Below are 14239 nucleotides of genomic sequence, written 5' to 3'. Positions count from 1 at the left end.
ATGTCTGGGGCTAAAAGGAATCCAGGGGCCAGGGTGGTACTCAGAGGTCCTCCTGACCCAATAAGGTCCTGGTAGGTCATCACAGGTATCTGGAGCCATAGGAGGATCCAGGGGAGGATCAACACAGCAAACTGGTACTCACCTGGTTCACATCTGCCTTATGGTCTCCTTCATAGACTGAACCGCAGTCTTCCTTTCCCAGCAGCTCTCCAAGGGTGTATCGGCTGTCCGGGTTCGTGTCGATCGTCTTTTCCTCTTGACCTTCTCCGTTGGTGGTTTTTCCTTCAGCATCTTTAACACAAGTATCACCAATGATGCTTCATGTGTTATGTGGACCAAAAATAAGGGTTCATATAAAGGGCCGGCGTACTCACCCTTGTTCTCGGGAGCATCACAGATGACTTCTCCAGAACTGATCCCACCTACGAAACCCAAGGGTTAAATATATAGTCACTAGAGTTTAATAGTGTCGGGCTCGAATGTGGTGGTGTTAAGGTTACCTGGAGCTTCAGAAGACGCCCGCGGTTCCTGTGAGTCCTCCAACTGAATCTCCCTGTCCAATAACGTCTCACTGGAGTCTGATTTCGAATCGTCCTTGTACTCCTTCTGATTCAGACACATTAAACTGGTGTTAAAGAGCTGAGAACCAAACCCCTCCCCTTCCCGGAGTATAGTGGTGATGATAATTCACCTCGCTCTCGACTGATTCTTCTTCTCTCTCAGTCAGGTTCTGAATGGCGCTGATCCACGCCCGTCTACTTGCCTCACAGTCGGCCTGGAACGTACAGCTCCTGTACACACACGGTGATAGATACAGATTATATAGGATGCAGACAGATAGACAGATTGAGTAGATAGATAAACAGATAGATAGACAGACATTCAGACAGACAGATGGCTAGACAGATAAATAGTCTGTCTATCAGCCTGTCTGTCTTTCTATCCATCATCTTGTCTTTCTATCTTTTGTCTGTCTATTGATCATCTGTCTGTCTGTCTATCTCTGATGATTATAGATCTGAACTTACCTTGTGGGCGTGACCACCCGGAAGCAGAAGCGTCGCCCAGCGTCCTCGCAGCTCTGGACTGAACAGTGCTGCAGGTCTTCCTCCAGCACCGTGAAGTCACGCTGGGGGAATAGAACATAAAACCTTCTTATTTATACAGTCGATGATATAAACGCTGGTGAAATCGTCCCAGACTTAAACACGACAAGGGTGGTTTGGGGTGCAGCCCGGCACAGAAGTCCGCTGTGATGCGCCCAAATTATGAGGGGCGTACGGCCGCTGTGCATTATGGGTATTTCACAGAGCTGATTTAGATCATGTAAAGTCATGTGACCTACCTTAAACCTCTTCTTGTAGAGAAGTTGGTTGTTTTGTATGATGAACCACCGCCTGCATCAATATAAATAATATTAAGTTTATACATATAATATTGAGTGTATATATATAATATTGAGTGTATAAATATAATATTGAGTGTATATATATATATAATTCCTAATATATACACTAAGCATCAGTGTACAGACCTGTTCCAGGTTTTAAACACACTCCTGGTCCTCTTAAACAGAAACCCCTCCATCAGGAGCACTTCCTCGGCCCCCGTGCGGCCCCCGTGACCCGGGTCGCCCCCGGAGGACGCCCGGGGAGGCGCCCCGCAACACAGCACACACAGAAACCTCTGTCTCAGAGAAGCAGCCATCGTAAATGAGGAGAAAATCAAAATGCTGCTGCTGAAGAGCACAGGTCCACATTGTGATGTCACAGCGTTCCGAGGGAGCAGAGTGAATTTACCTTTACCATATATGGGCATGACTGGATTCATGTGACTGCACATATACTGACTTGATTTCCACTGTCGGACGGCCTCCTGGAGGGTCCTGGGTTCAATTACCGGGTGAAATTGGCATGTTCTCCCCATGTCCTGGGGGTAACAGGGTACCCTAGGTATAAGTGTGTGTGACACACCCTGGTACTGACAAACCCCATACCATGACACACCCTGGTACTGACAAACCCCCACACCATGACACACCCTGGTACTGGTACTGGCACACCCCCACACCATGACACACCCTGGTACTGGTACTGACACACCCCCATACCAGGACACACCCTGGTATTGACACCTCATACATGTTATTCTGTGTGATTGTGTGACCAATGTTTTAACGTCTGATTTTTTTTTTTACGGTGGACGATAAACAAACCGTGTTTTTAGGTCTGTCAGGATTTATTCTGACAGAGGGTCTAGATCAGAGGAGCCCAATACATCGATCACTCAGTACACGCTGGTACATCGTTCCTCATTCAACCAGATCAGCATGACTGATATGAAATGTGGCCACTGTTTGTTTCATTTGCGTTTTTTTTACCATGACTACACCTCATCCCGCATAAAGCAGCGCTAATCTATAAAGTTTTCTGAGGGAGAAATTTTAACCTACAATCTGACATTTATATGAAGTCGAGGGCCTCTGCTGGACAATTTGGAACTGCCTTTTCCCACATGAAAATAATGAAGTGTAAATATGGGTCCATCCTTACTGATGAACACCTGAAAAACTGCTTGAGAATCAGTATCAGCAGCTCCTGTCCAGATAAACCTGACTGATACCATTTAGAGCAAATTATCAGAATATGGTCAGTGTGATTATTCAGTCACTTGCTCTGTAAAGCTGAACATCTATACAGGAACTGAATCACATTTTAAACAGCCTCAAAGATTTTTTTGAAAAATGATGAGGGGACCGTAAAAAGTAGATGGTGATGACCTGAAACATTAGATCTCAAGCCTTGAAAGTGTGTAAACCCCTGGTGTAGATGTACAGAATGGAGAGGTATTTGACAGGGATAAAAAGAAAATAATACAGTGATAAGACCTGAACTCTCACAAATTGGCACAGATTGAACTTTGTTATGAAATAGCAGACTGACTGAAGGAGCAGTTTAGTGATATGTTAAAAGTGGTTTGATAAAGTCAAGTACAACAGAAATGACCGATATTTACATTTACATTTACATTTTTAGCATTTAGCAGACGCTCTTATCCAGAGCGACTTACAGAAGTGCTTCTATAGTGAACATTTCATTTCTCAAGTTTAGGAAAACAGCAGTCAAAGAACACAAATCTGCTAAAACCTGTTAGAACCAAAGTGCTTTTTTTTTTTTTTTTTTTTTTTTTTTTTTTAAATGGAAAAGAATGGAACAAAATGTTAGTAAATAAGTACAAGTCAGCCTAAGTGTTTAGTAAAAAGGTGGGTTTTTAATCGTTTTTTTAAAGACAGCAAGAGACTCAGATGTTCGGACAGACAGAGGAAGTTCGTTCCACCATTTGGGCGCTAGAACAGAGAACAGCCTTGATGCTGGTCTTCCTTTAGTCCTGGATGGAGGCTCAAGTCGAGATAGACTAGAGGCTCGGAGGTTGCGTGGTACAGAGCGGGGTTTGAAAAGGCCACGAAGGTAGCTTGGGGCTGGTCCATTTTTGGCTTTGTAGGCGAGCGTCAGTGTTTTAAACTGAATGCGTGCAGCTACAGGAAGCCAGTGAAGAGAACGCAGCAGTGGGGTGATGTGGCAGTGTTTAGGCTGGTTAAAAACCAGACGGGCAGCTGCATTTTGAATGAGCTGTAAGGGTTTAATCGTGGACATGGGAGCTCCAGCCAGAAGGGAGTTGCAGTAGTCCAACCGTGAGATTACAAGTGATTGCACCAGAATCTGGGTAGCTTCCCTGGAGAGAAATGGACGAATCTTCCTGATGTTGTACAAGAGGAACCGGCATGATCTTGTCATGTTGGCTATATGAGGAGAGAATGTCAGCTGGTTATCAAGGACAACACCAAGACTTCTTGCCTTATCAGATGGTCTGATCTGGGAGTCATCCAGAGAAATGACTAGGTCCTGGGTTGGAGACTGATCTCCAGGAATGAGCAACATCTCTGTCTTACTGGGATTAAGTTTCAGATGATGAGCTGACATCCATTGTGAGATATCTCGCAGACATGCTGAGATGCGAGCTGAGACTTGCGTGTCTGAAGGAGGAAATGATAGAATGAGCTGAGTGTCATCTGCATAGGAGTGGTAGGAGAAGCCATGGGAGGCTATGACCTTGCCCAGAGAGCGGGTGTAGATAGAGAAAAGAAGTGGGCCAAGTACAGAGCCCTGAGGAACACCGGTTGAGAGAGTGCATGGTGGAGATATGGATCCCCTCCATGACACTTGGTAGGAGCGCCCTTCCAGGTAGGAGGCCATCCATTGCCATGCTGAACCTGTTACTCCAAGGTTGGAGAGAGTGGTCAGGAGAATGCTGTGATTCACTGTGTCGAAGGCTGCAGAGAGGTCAAGAAGAATAAGGACAGATGACAGTTTGGCTGCTTTGGCTGCATGAAGCTTCTCAGTAACCGCTACAAGAGCTGTTTCCGTAGAATGCGCTGCCTTGAAGCCAGACTGGTACGGATCGTGGAGGTCATTCTGAGTGAGAAAGGCAGATAGTTGGTTATAGACAGCACGTTCAAGAATTTTGGATAGAAAAGAGAGGAGTGAGACAGGTCTGTAGTTGTTAATGTCTGTAGTGTCTAGTGTAGGTTTCTTAAGAAGGGGGATGACCTGAGCCTTCTTAAATGCAGTAGGGACAACACCTGATGTCAGGGAGTTGTTGATGATGGGTGTGATGAAGGGGATTAGGTCCTGTGAGATGTCTTTGAGGATGGTGGATGGTATAGGGTCAAGTGTGCATGTAGTGGGATTGCTGGATGAGAGGAGCTGTGTAACCTCATCCATGGTGAGTGGGGTGAAGCTGGTGAGTGTGTTGGTGGGTTGAGGGTCAGTTGAAAGTGGGTCAGTCGGAGAGAAGGATTGATTGATTTTGTCGATCTTGTCCTGAAAGAATGTTGAAAAGTCAGTAGCAGTGAGAGAGGCAGAAGGGGGAGGAGGAGGAGGGTTTAAAAGAGAGGAAAAGATAGCATGAAGCTTACGTGGGTCAGCAGCAGATTGTTCAAGCTTGGCTTTGTAAAAAGATGTTTTTGCAGCAGTCACATCAGATGAGAACCTGGACAGCAGATCGTGGTAGGAGTGGAGATCACCACTGAGCTTAGATTTCCTCCACTTTCTCTCAGCTGCCCTTAATTCTCTTCTGTTGCTGCGCAGTGCATCTGAAAGCCAAGGAGCAGGGTGAGAAGGTTTACCTCGTTTGAGGGTAGGAGGACAGAGCTGATCGAGGGATGTTGAAAGAGAAGAGAGTAGAGTATTAGTGGTGAAGGTGAAATATATAGGTGAAAGGTGAAAGGAACATTCATGATCCTTTAAGTTATTTTAACAAAGTTTTTAACAAAGTTAAAACAAAAATTGTTTGTTTTTAACAAAGTTTAACAAAAATGTTTGCTTTTTTATTTGTAGGGGGGGGGGGGGGGGGGGGGGTGCATGGCAGATTTTCATCTTCCAAAAGGGGGTGTGACAGAAAAATACGTAAATACTACGTATGAAACGTGTGAAGCTATTCTTACTACAGTAAAACCAGTTTTAATTTTGACAGCAAATTTTGATTTAGTTTTAGTCATAGTCTTTTGACTAAAATGTCATTTAGTTTTAGTCATCTTAATTTTTTTAGTTTTTGTCTAGTTTTAGTCGACTAATTATCATAAGAATATAGTTGACTAAGTCTACAGTCGATTCAGTCGACTAAAATATAAAGGGTGTAAAATGTAAATGCTTTGTCATCAGTTCCCTTGAATTATGTAAGTCATTATATACACTTACACAAAATGAAACATTTTTAATCAGTTATGGAATATTATTAATGTTTGAATGTGCAATACACACAAAAACAGATGTAACTTATTTCAAACATCTTTATTTACTTGACCTTGCTTATTGAGCATAACAATAACAAAAGATTAATGACCAGTAGGCCTGCTCTACCTGAAAAATATATGAAAATATATGTTCATAACTAATTGCATATTACATTCTTTATAAAACTGGGTACCGTAAAAGCAGCAGTGCCATTATGTTGCCATTATACTGCCAGCAGTGCCAGATGTTGTTTCAGATTTGTTCTGTTTTTACCCGAGATCGTCGCCCCACATGGTTTACACATCGTCTTGTTTTTCATGACGTTAAATGAGAAATGTGTCCATATATCGGCTCTCCTCTTTCTCCCTGTTGACATTGTGGAGTTAACCTGGTTCCATGAGTAAAACAGTTTACAGGCTAGTCTGTCCCTACCTTCCACAAAACTAAATCAGTTCTGATTCTTCTCTGTTCTAGCACCCAAGTGGTGGAATGAACTTCCTCTGTCTGTCCGAACATCTGAGTCTCTTGCTGTCTTTAAAAAACGATTAAAAACCCACCTTTTTACTAAGCACTTAAGCTGACTTGTACTTATTTACAAAAAATTTTTTTTCCATTTCCAAAAAAAAAAAAAACAAAAAAAAACACTTTGGTTCTAACAGGTTTCAGCAAATTTGTGTTCTTCGACTGTTGTTTACTAAAACTTGAGAAACTAAATGTTTACTATGGAAGCACTTCTGTAAGTCGCTCTGGATAAGAGAGTCTGCTAAATGCAGAAAATGTAAATGATTGGATGTCGTCCCTGCCAAACATTTTAGTCTTGTTTTTATTTGTTGACGAAAGTGTCGATTCATTTCGTCATAGTTTTTACCCTCTCCAACAACACCAGCGCATTCACACAGGAGAGAGGTCGTATCACAGTTCACTGTCTGAAAAGAACTTTAGTGAAAAGAATATCCTTTAAGTACACCACCACACTAGCGCATTCACATAAGAGGATGACCCATATTGCTGCTTATAGTGCAGATGAAGTTGTACTGGAAGCAGCATTTTTAATAGACACCAGTACGGTCACACAGAAGTTACGTTTTTGTGACTGACGTCGTCTTGAAAAACACCAGCGCATTCAGGGGAGAAAATAAAATGATACTCCACTACTGCATGTATAGAAAAAGCTATGTGTGCTTTCTTTTTCTACTAATATCCACTAGAACTGTTCTACTTCAATTATCAAATGTACATGATGGTATGAATATTATCATTAGTCATCAAATGTAATGTAGTGTAATGTACCAACCTCAGATCTGAATCTGTTTTTGTTCATTATTCAAGTTTAATCTACTTTAATAAACACAGAACAACTTTTACTTTCAAGTGGAAGAATTTTACCCTGGTCTTTATGGTGTTTGTATAAATTCTTCATATTATGAATGCTAAGTTTTCATAAATGAATAGCCTCTTACTTTAACACTTCTAGGTCTACACTCCAAAATTCTAGTGTTTAGATGATTTCCACTTAGCAAATAATGAACCGTCCTCAACCAGAATGTACATGAGAAGGTGTGAATGGAGGGCTGTGGACTGAACAGTGTTGCATTGTTCTATCATCATGAGTCTTTGTTCCTTGTGTTTATCTATAGACCAAATTAGTGGTAGCTAAACTCCTTTGTTAAAAGAAATACTCATATTTACATTTAATTATCCCACCATCTTCTAGTGCATAAAACCCAGTTCATATAAATCCTAATACAGACATTATAATTACATTTAAAAATGAATAAATACTATTGTGGTAGTTCAGGTGTTTTCTTATCATGGAGGTGACCAACTGACCAAGACCAGTTGAGGGGTCAGGAGACAAGTGTTTCTTTATTGATGAATAAATGTATTTGTTAAACTGTAAATTCCATCCGAGTCCTCTGTGTGATGAGAGTTTGGTTTTGAATCTGATGTCAGCAAACGTGTCCATGGTTGTTAAATGGGACGTCTAAACTCACGGTCAATGTATTTGTATGTAGGCTTGAGCTGGACGTCTATAAAAAGCAGCAGGGTCGGGCCTGGCTAGTACTTGGATGGGAGACTGCCTGGAAATACCAGGTGCTAACAGCTTATCCACACACACCCACCTTCACTCCAAACCTCCTGTTACACACTGACCCAGTGGCTTTTTCTTCATCAAAGCTACACAATGAGACAAAGATCAGCTCATACTTTCATTCTTACTACAGTAAAACACTCACCATCCCGCTCGTACTACAGGAAATTATGCAGTAAAAATTACAGAAAATGTCAATAGGTAACTTTGTTTAACTGAGCACGTCATGTGACCCGTGTGTACTATCCAATGAAAGGTCAGTGTGTGTGTCTCTGTGGCACTCCCACAGTCCAAAGACATGCAATTGAGGTGAATTGGAGACACTAAATTGTCCATGACTGTGTTTGATATAAACTTGTATAATTACACTGTTAATTAGCCTGAAGTAAATGTTAGCAATTCACGTGACCCGTGTGTACCGTCCAGTGAAACCGCTGTGTGTGCGTCTCTGTGGTGCAATCGGTTAGCGCGTTTGGCTGGTTACTGAAAGGTTTGTGGCTCGAGACGAGTGTCTTTTATTGCACAACCTGTCTGTTGATCAGACGGATATGAGACACAACAACAATGTGCAGCTCCACAGAATAGTGGAAATAAGTAACTGAAAACATCCAGTAAACAACAGTCCTACAAGCACAAATATCCACCTGATAAGTCACCGGAGACCAGCTGTTCAAAGTGGAAGAACGTCCTTTTGGTTTCTGTAGCTGTTAAATGAAGATAGTCGCCCAACGTGGGGCTCGAACCCACGACCCTGAGATTAAGAGTCTCATGCTCTACCGACTGAGCTAGCCGGGCTTAAGCAGCATGTCAGAACAGACAGCTCATCGATCAGACCATCAGAGAGATGTAGGTTTAATTCACTAACATCACGACCAGGGGGGTATTCCAGAAAGCGGGTTAAGTGATTAAACCCGGTAAATTAACTCAGAATTAACGGAAACTCGGGGTTTTCCGTTCCAGAAACCGAGATTAAAGAGAGCCTGTGTCAGTTACTATAGCAACTTACGCTCTGAAGCTAACCTGCTCGCTGGCAGGTTAACTTAAACCTAACCCGGGGTTACTCACACTTCTCTCATGTAAACCCGGCGTGTCCTTTACTCCAGGATCCAGTGGATACCGACGCGCTAATTATTCGAAGAGATCTTAATCAGTAACGAGTCATTAAACTCAGATTAGTCATTTCCGGATGGATTTATTCGCAAACCTTTCCGTTTTTATCACAGTCAGTCAATTCGGGGAGAGTGGGGACGGTTGCCACAAGGGGCAGCTGCAACATTATTAATCACAATAATCACAATATTAATAAAAAGGCTTGTTACTACATTAATTATAACATTATGGATGGAATGTTATGGATTAATATAGAATACCTTAAACACACACAGTTTAGTAAGCTAAAATCATTTGTGGTTTAAATGTATATAATTTTACTGGTAGTAGTATTTTTACAGCCACATTAATGAGTGAAAACCCTATCTGTACAAAAAAAGTCTTTGCAAAATTATGTAAAATAATGATTTTACTACATATCAATGAATGTTGCAACTGCCCTGTTATGGGTCTATTCAAGTATTATTTTTACACATATTATCATATGTATATATGTTACAGCTGTGTGTGGGTGGGTAGCTGACAGATGTGGATTTTATTTTATTAAAATGTTGTCTTTTATTATTTGAACAGCAGACAGAATATCCCTCCACATACAGGTAGTGACCATTATTTTAAAAAATGAACAAATGTCAAATAAAACAGTGTAACATTTAATACATGTTCTGCAACCTGTTCTCCATCTTATGGAGATGCTTTCATTAAGATCTTATGTGATGCTACCCACATTACAAATATTAAAGCCAAATGGTCAGGCTCTGTCCATGATCACTGAAAATAAAACAATGCAACGAGTTTATTTCCTTGTCCTTATTCTTTAGTGAGAACATTAATATTTATACACCCTTAGCACCGACACCCATCTTAAATTCAAGCAACTGAATTTCTAGCCTTGTCTGTTTTATATGCTCCACATGAGGATCACACTTTGCAATTTGTTTCTCCAGATGGACCTTGTATAGATCATTTACACCCAACTTGAAAGAAAGAGGCAAAAATAGCATGTCATGATCAAACATAGCTTTTTGTGTTCTAAATATTTCAGATAAGACATTTTTACTGTTCTAAGCTGAGTTTTGGAGGTGGATGGTCCCTCATCTGATTCAGAACTGCCCATCACATTCTGTTAGAAGACAGTCACACACATTATAATGGTAGATCAAATGAAATGCCATGCTCTATGTTCAACATGTACTGTTCCTCTGTAGGCCTCCCAGTATCATCCCACTCTGAGGCAGAGGAGATGGTTTCTTTATCGTCCTTCAACAGTGTTTTTTTATTTTTTGTATTAAAGAACATTATTTATATTTATTAGGATCTATAGGAACATTTAGATCACTAACAATTGCAGGAGGCTCAAAAGCACACCACCAATCACTGGAGAGATGGCAATAAAGTGTTCAGACTGTACCAATGCAGTTCTTAATATTCCACAGTTTATGCACTACAGACTAATGATTTACATGTAATGAACATGCCTTAAACATAGACAGTTTTTGTGTTTCATTTTTATCTGCTGCCATGTGCATCTGATTCCACTTAGATTTACATTCACATTTTCAGCATTTAGCAGACGCTTTTATCCAAAGCGACTTACACAATGAGCTGAACACAATGAGCAATTGAGGGTTAAGGGCATTGCTCAGGGACCCAACAGTGGCAACTTGGTGGTGGTGGGGCCTGAACCGGCAACCTTCTGTTTACTAGTCCAGTACCTTAACCACTGAGCTATCACTAGCCCTATTACAACTGACAAATTAAACATTTTTACCTATCCTTCTGCTAAATGTTTAATTATGGTTACGTTTTTTTTATTAATTTAAACTCTAACTTTTTTTGCCATTTGCGACGTTCTTTTTTTTACGGACGCTGCTGTATTACTTTCACGTCTAAAACATTTTCATGATCTGCACACGCAAACATTAAAAATAACAGTTCTATTGGTGTAAAATATGACGGACTACTTTTTCTTTCATTCACATCCATGGTGAATTTATTTATCGCCACTCCATTGAGAATGCCTGTTTATAGGTAACCGTGAACGCGCTTCTGCTGGGTTCAATCTACTCAGACTTGAGTAATCTAACACTGAACCGCTTTTGTGGAACCGAAAACTCTGGCTATGACACGGTGAGATAAGTCAACTCGGAGTTCAGGTTTAAGTTTGAAGTTTGTTAAACCCGCTTTCTGGAATACCCCCCTGGTTGTGATGTTAGTCAATTAAACCTACATCTCTCTGATGGTCTGACAGATGAGCTGTCTGTTTGTTCTAACATGCTGCTTAAGCCCGGCTAGCTCAGTCGGTAGAGCATGAGACTCTTAATCTCAGGGTCGTGGGTTCGAGCCCCACGTTGGTTGAGTATCTTCATTTAACATCTACTGAAAACAAAAGGACGTTCTTCCACTTTGTACAGCCGGTCTCTGGTGACTTATCAGGAGGATATTTGTGCTTGTAGGACTGTTGTTTACTGGATGTTTTCAGTTACTTATTTCCACTATTCTGTGGGACTACACATTGTTGTTGTGTCTCATATCCGTTTGATCAACAGACAGGTTGTGCAATAAAAGACACTCGTCTCTGGGTGGGCTCGAACCACAAACCTTTCAGTAACCAGCCAAACTCGTTAACCGATTGCACCACAGAGACGCACACAGAGCGGTTTCACTGGACGGTACACACGGGTCACGTGAATTGCTAACATTTACTTCAGGCTAATTAACATTGTAATTACACAAGTTTATATCAAACACAGTCATGGACAATTTAGTGTCTCCAATGCACCTCAATTGCATGTCTTTGGACTGTGGGAATGCCACAGAGACACACACACTGACCTTTCATTGGATAGTACACACGGGTCACATGACTTGCTCAGTTAAACAAAGTTACCTATTGACATTTTCTGTAATTTTTACAGTATAATTTCCTGTAGTACGAGCGGGATGGTGAGTGTTTTACTGTAGTAAGAATGAAAGTATGAGCTGATCTCTGTCTGATTGTGTAGCTTTGATGAAGAAAGAGCCGCTGGGTCAGTGTGTAACAGGAGGTTTGGAGTGAAGGTGGGTGTGTTTGGATAAAAGCTTCCAGCACCTGGTATTCCCAGGCGGTCTCCCATCCAAGTACTAACCAGGCCCGACCCTGCTGCTTCTTATAGACGTCCAGCTCAAGCCTATTTTCATGAGCAAAAATCTTTCCACACACTGAGCAGTAATACGGTTTCTCTCCTGTGTGAATACGCTGGTGTACTTTAAGAGCATTACTGTAAGCAAAACTCTTTCCACACTCTGAGCAGTGATACGGTTTCTCTCCTGTGTGAATACGCTGGTGTACTTTAAGAGCATTACTGTAAGTAAAACTCTTCCCACACTCTGAGCAGTGATACTGTTTCTCTCCTGTGTGAATGTGCTGGTGTTGTTGAAGCGTACTCTGTCGAGAAAAACTGTTTTCACACTGTGAGCAGTGATATGGCTTCTCTCCTGAAAGAGTTTTACACAAAGTAGTGACCTTAAAGTACACCAGCGTGTTCACACAGGAGAGAAGCCATATCACTGCTCAGAGTGTGGAAAGAGTTTTGCTCAACAGGGTCACCTTCAAAAACACCAGCATATTCACACAGGAGAGAAACCGTATTACTGCTCAGAGTGTGGAAAGATTTTTGCTCATGAAAATAAACTTAAACGGCATCAGCGTATTCACATAGAAAAACTACATCACTGTTAAGAGTGTGGGAAGTATTTTATTGCACATTATGTTCTCCAACAACACCAGCGGTGTTTATGTTCTCCAACAACACCAGAAAGGTCGTATCACCATTCACTAACTGAAAATAACTTTAGTGAAAGGAATATCCTTTACGTACACCACACCAGCGCATTTACATAAGAGGATGACCCATATTGCTGCTTATAGTGCAGATAAAGTTTTACTGGAAGCAGCATTTTTTATATTTTTTGTGACTGGAGTCGTCTTGAAAAAAACCAGCGCATTCAGAGGAGAAAATAAAATGATACTTCACTACTGCATGTACAGAAAAAGCTATGTGTACTTTCTTTTTCTACTAATATCCACTAGAACTGTTCTACTTCAATTATCAAATGTACATGATGGTATGAATATGATCATTAATCATCAAATGTAATGTGGTGTAATGTACCAACCTCAGATCTGAATCTGTTTTTGTTCTTTATTTAAGTTTAATCTACTTTAATAAACACAGAACAACTTTTACTTTCAAGTGGAGGAATTTTACCCTGGTCTTTATGGTGTTTGCATAAATTCTTCATATTATAAATGCTAAGTTTTCATAAATGAATAGCTTCTTACTTTAACACTTCTAGGTCTACACTCCAAAATTCTAGTGTTTAGATGATTTCCACTTAGCAAATAATGAACCGTCCTCAACCAGAATGTACATGAGAAGGTGTGAATGGAGGGCTGTGGACTGAACAGTGTTGCATTGTTCTATCATCATGAGTCTTTGTTCTTTGTGTTTATCTATAGACCAAATTAGTGGTAGCTAAACTCCTTTATTAAAAGAAATACTCATATTTACATTTAATTATCCCACCATCTTCTAGTGCATAAAACCCAGTTCATATAAATCCTAATACAGACTGCACTGACATGTTTTACAATTACATTTAAAAATAAATAAATACTACTGTGTAGTTCAGGTGTTTTCTTATCATGAATGTGACCAATTGACCAAGACAAACTGAGGGGTCGGGAGACAAGTGTTTCTTTATTGATGAATAAATGTATTTGTTAAACTGTAAATTCCATCCGAGTCCTCTGTGTGATGAGAGTTTGGTTTTGAATCCAATGTCAGCAAATGTGTCCACGGTTGTTAAATGGGATGTCTAAACTCACAATGTATTTGTATGTAGGCTTGAGCTGAAGTGACAATAGGAGATAGATGTAAAGAACTGGGTGGGTACCCAGCTAGCAAAAATGTATGATATAAATATCCGGCATGCCGGAACTTTTTGTGTCGGCCCACATCCGGCAGCCGGATCTGGCCCGGTGTCAAAATGAATGACGGTTAGATTGTGGCTCGTATACGGCTGCCCGGATCCCAGCCATGACTGCCAGCAATATGCCAGCACTTAACCACCTGCTAGCCAGAACAGCCATTATCCGGCCAAATATGGCCCAGATAAGGCCTGTAGTTGATTTTTAAAAGGCTTTCCCCAGCCATATGTAACCTTTAATGGTCACTGGGACTACTACAACTGTTCTTGCTTC

General features: G+C 41.0%; 1 long non-coding RNA gene and 1 other non-coding gene across 2 annotated transcripts; both read right to left on the bottom strand.

Moving 5' to 3' along the window:
• Positions 1-148: 148 nt before the first annotated feature.
• Positions 149-771, bottom strand: LOC134325953 (uncharacterized). Its single transcript, XR_010014430.1, has 4 exons — positions 692-771; positions 501-606; positions 375-422; positions 149-291 (listed from the first exon to the last, which is right to left on the bottom strand). It is a non-coding gene; the product is annotated as an uncharacterized LOC134325953 (long non-coding RNA).
• Positions 772-8606: 7835 nt separating this feature from the next.
• trnak-cuu (transfer RNA lysine (anticodon CUU)) lies at positions 8607-8679 on the bottom strand. The gene has a single exon. It is a non-coding gene; the product is annotated as a tRNA-Lys (tRNA).
• Between the last annotated feature and the right edge of the window lie 5560 nt (positions 8680-14239).

The sequence above is a fragment of the Trichomycterus rosablanca genome, chromosome 14 (assembly GCF_030014385.1).
Source record: "Trichomycterus rosablanca isolate fTriRos1 chromosome 14, fTriRos1.hap1, whole genome shotgun sequence".
NCBI lineage: Eukaryota > Metazoa > Chordata > Actinopteri > Siluriformes > Trichomycteridae > Trichomycterus > Trichomycterus rosablanca.
Note: the sequence above shows the minus strand (reverse complement) of the source record. Positions and strands in the feature narration are given on the sequence as shown.